The sequence below is a fragment of the Hyla sarda genome, chromosome 2 (genome assembly GCF_029499605.1).
Source record: "Hyla sarda isolate aHylSar1 chromosome 2, aHylSar1.hap1, whole genome shotgun sequence".
NCBI lineage: Eukaryota > Metazoa > Chordata > Amphibia > Anura > Hylidae > Hyla > Hyla sarda.
This window is the reverse complement of record NC_079190.1, coordinates 399,731,223-399,735,850: the sequence shown is the minus strand read 5'-3', so window position 1 is coordinate 399,735,850 and position 4,628 is coordinate 399,731,223. Positions and strand designations below refer to the sequence as shown.

Sequence of the window (4,628 nt, the reverse complement as noted above, 5' to 3'; positions counted from 1 at the left end):
GCCTTTTATTTTCACCACATCTCTCTACTTTTTTGTGTTGTGGTCTCTCATTTGGGGTGTTAGGCTACACCCACTGATTTACTATTAAGGTGTGGCCACTGTGCTCAAACTTGTATGATCAGTGTGAATAGAGTCTTAGTTGTTGGTCTCTGTCATATTTGTTGCAGCCCAAATAAATGTCTACTGGTCCTACATGGGCTTGGGTCTCTCCAAGTCAAGTAAAGAGTCCTTTAAACGGGCACTGTCAGATTCAAAAACTTGGCAAAACATTAACCTTTCTAATATACTTCATAAGAAAATATCACTTATCTGCCTTTTGGCTAAGATCAAGTGTACTATCTGTTCTTATCAGTTCATGCTGGTGGCCCAAAAAGCCAGTTTTGGACTGGTGGCGATGGGTGCTGCATGGAGGGGACAGGTGTACCAGGAAGTTTCGGGGCTGGTTCTGAGGAATCAGCTCAATGGCTGCCCAGATGTGACCTGTTCCCTCTGGGTCTCACCATGAGGCTGGGAGGTTCTAGAGCCGAGGTACTTTTGTGCCTCGGGGAGTGGTGACCCTGAGATGCCTCAACTCACTGGGTGAATTGGCTCTCTTAGTGGAAGCACTGGCACCATATATCTACACCTTGTGGCACTCACCTATTGATTCCCGGCCTTCTGGCTAAGATCGGAGAAATTATATAGATCCGGCCAGATGTCCGGGCAGTAAACCTGCACATATTCACTTATTTCTTTCTTTTTGTTCAATGTATCACTTTTTACATGTTGTTTTGTACACAGGATTGTCAGGATGGAGTAGCCCTTCTGGATGTCCCTCCTGGCAGTCTAGGGGAGGTGTGTGCGGCCATTAGGTTCCGCACCTCCCTGCAAAACCCCCCAGTATTCCATTGGCAGGGTACCGACCGTTATCGGCTCTGTAAGCAAATACCTTGGCTAATGCCTAGGGGGATGCCAGGAGCATTTGTGCTCCCTAAGTAGCTCCCGCAAAAAGGGACATCGAACCTGGAACCTTGCAGGTGCCTTTTGGTCCGGAGAGGAAGGGTAAGGTTTGTTGGGGGGCCTCTCTCTTTTCGGAGAAGGGCTTGCAATAGATCGCATCATTTGTGCACTTTTTCTTGCACTTTGGATGATTCGAGAGCACGTTCTTTGGCTCTTAGATAGACTTCATAAGAAAATTGCCCCTGGTCCAGTCTTGAGCTCACCTCCTCATAAAAGCTGATCAAGTTAGTTTGACAGGACCAAGCCATGCTGATATAGAGTCATAAAGCCATGCTGATATAGAGACATACATTTATTTTTTCTCAAGATATTCCAAAATAGCATCCCTTAGAAAACCCTCAAACAATTTACATACAACCGAGGTTAACCTAACAGGTCTATAATTCCCGGGGTCACCTTTAGACCCCTTTTTAAATATTGGCACCACATTTGCCATGTGCCAGTCCTGGGAAACAGTCCCTGTTACTATAAAAGAGTCCCTGAATATTAAAAATAGGGGTCTGTCTATTACATTACTTTAATTTCTTTAGAACACGGGGGTGAATGCCATCTGGCCCTGGTGATTTGTCTATTTAGATTTTTTGTAGGCAGCACTGTACTTCTTCCTGGTTAGACAGGTGACATGTACTGGGGAGTTTACTTTATCTCGCTGTATTTCACCTGGCATTTCATTTTCCTCAGCGAACACAGTGGAGAAGAATTTGTTTAATATATTTGCTTTTTCCTGATCCCCGTCTATAATTTCTTCCTCATCATTTTTTAAAGGGCCTACACTTTCATTTTTGACCTTTTTGCTATTTATATATTTTGGGGTTAGTTTTACTCTCTTTAGCAATGAGTCTTTCTGTCTCTATTTGCAGCTTTTATCTGTTTATAATTTTAAATTTTTCTGTATAGCTTTTTAATGCTTCTCCACTGCAGTCCTGTTTTAGCAGTTTAAATGCTTTATTTTTGTCATTTATTGCCCCCTTAACATTTTTGTCATCCTTATTGGTTTTCTTTTATTCCTGACCCTTTTATTCCCATAAGGTATATACCTCTTACAGTGAGAATTTAAAATATTCTTAAAAGTCTCCCATTAAGGGTGCGTTCCCACAGGGCGTATACGCAGCATATTTCACGCTGCACAAAATTTACGGCAGCAGCAGGAAATACGCTGCGTATTCCTTGCTCACTATACAAACAAGGCTTTCTGGTGGCAGCCCTATGTGTACAGTGAGCTTTGGAGGCGGGTCTGTGCGCCGGCGTGTCTGGGACGCGCGGCTCCGCCTCCAAAACTCACTACACACATAGGGCTGCCGCCGGAAAGCCTTGTGTGTATAGTGAGCAAGGAATATGCAGCGTATTTCCAAGCTGCTGCCGTAAATTTTGCCCAGCATGAAATACGCTGCGTATACGCCCAATTTATATTGTTAGAGTCTATTCACACGTACAGTATTCTGCACAGATTTGATGAGCACATTTGAAGCTGTGTTAAGTCATTGAATTTACATTGAAATCTGCAGCAGAAAATCCTGCCCATCAAATCTGCTCCTGAATTACTCCTGACCGTTGTGCACGTCTGATCTGCAACTACAGGAAACATTTGGTTGAAGTTATTGCTGCCAAGTTCAGGAGGTTCAATCAGTTATTAAATCCAAGGGTTCACATACTTTTGCCACCTGCACTGTGAATGTTTACATGGTGTGTTCAATAAAAACATAGTAAAATGTCATTCTTTGTGTGTTATTAGTTTAAGCAGACTGTGATTGTCTATTGTTGTGACTTAGATGAAGATCAGATCACATGTTATGACCAATTTGTGCAGAAATCCATATCATTCCTAAGGGTTCACATACTTTTCTTGCAACTGAATGTGTGTGTATATTATATATAATTTATATATATATATACATATATATATATATATATATATATATATATGTAATCATATATATAATCATATATATAATCATATATATATATATATCAAAAGAGAAGACCTGACTCACTGACTCATCAACGCCCAGCCTAAACCCTTGGACCTAGAAACCTGAATTTTTGCAAGGAATTTTTCGAAATTCCACCCTTAAGGGGGTGAAAAAGGGGTTGGTTTTTTTATTATTTTAAAGTCCCATACAAGTCTTTGGGAAATATATGTTACTGCATAACTTCCAGCTACGGCTGGAGATATTTCAATCATGCTTGGTCACATGTTACTTATATGTCCACTTAAAATATAGGATAGTTAATTTAACCCTTAACTACCCCATTTGTGAGGGTAGGGGTTTTTGTTTAAAGTCCCATGCAGATCAATGGGAAATGTATGTTCTCACATAACTTCTGTACGGCTGGAGATATTTCAATACCTGGTACACATATTACAGGACGGGATTTGCTGACGGGATGGGAGGTCGGGATATGAGGTCGGAATAGGAGGTCGAGATTACAGGTCGAAATAGGAGGTCGAGATAGGAGGACGGGATGATCGGGATAGGAGGTCGTGATAGGAGGTCAGGATAGGAGGTCGAGATAGTGGGTCGAGATAGGAGGTCGAGTTAGGAGGATGGGATAGGAGGTCGAGATAGGAGGACAGGATAGGAGGTAGAGATAGGAGGTCGGGATAGGAGGTCGGGATAGGAGCTCTGGATTGGAGGTCGAGATAGGAGGACGGGATAGAAGGTCGGGATAGGAGGTCGAGATAGGAGGATGGGATGGTCAGGATAGGAGGTCGAGATAGGAGGACGGGATAGGAGGATGGGATAGGAGGCCGGATAGGAGGTCAGGTTAGGAGGTCGAGATAGGAGGTCCAGATAGGAGGACGGGATAGGTGGATGGGATAGGAGGTCGGGATAGGAGGTCAAGATAGGAGGACAAGATAGGAGGACGGGATAGGAGGACAAGATAGGAGGACGGGATAGGAGGACGGAAGGAGGTCGGGATAGGAGGTTGGGATAGGAGGTCGGGAAGGTCAGGATAGGAGGTCGAGATAGGTCGAGATAGGAGGTCGAGATAGGAGGATGGGATAGGAGGTCGGGATAGGAGGTCAGAATAGGAGGTAAAGATAGGAGGTCGAGATAGGAGGTCAATATAGGAGGTCGGCATAGGAGGTCGGCATAGGAGGTCGGCATAGGAGGTCGGCATAGGAGGTCGAGATAGGAGGACGGGATAGTTAGTATAGGAGGTTGATATAGGTCGAGATAGGAGGATGGGATATAGGAGGGCAGGATAGGAGGACGGGATAAGAGGACAGGATAGGAGGTCGGGATAGGAGGACGGGATAGGAGGATGTGATAGGAGGTCGGGATAGGAGGTCGGGATAGGAGGTCGGGATAGGAGGTCGGGATAGGAGGTCGGGATAGGAGGTCGAGATAGGAGGACGGTATAGGAGGTCGGGATAGGAGGTAAAGATAGGAGGTCAAGATAGGAGGTCGATATAGGAGGATGGGAACAGGAGGATGGGATAGGAGGTCGGCATAGGAGGTCGAGATAGGAGTATGGAATGGTCAGGATAGGAGGTCGATATAGGTCGAGATAGGATGGTTGGGATAGGAGGTCGGGATAGGAGGTCGGGATAGGAGGTCGGGATAGGAGGTCGGGTTAGGAGGTTGAGATAGGAGGACGAGATAGGAGGACGGGATAGGAGGACG

General features: G+C 44.8%; 1 non-coding gene across 1 annotated transcript; it reads left to right on the top strand.

Annotated features, from left to right (window-relative positions):
- The first annotated feature begins 300 nt into the window (after positions 1–300).
- On the top strand, positions 301–498 carry LOC130360013 (U2 spliceosomal RNA). The gene has a single exon (XR_008890521.1). It is a non-coding gene; the product is annotated as a U2 spliceosomal RNA (small nuclear RNA).
- The last annotated feature ends 4,130 nt before the right edge of the window (positions 499–4,628 follow it).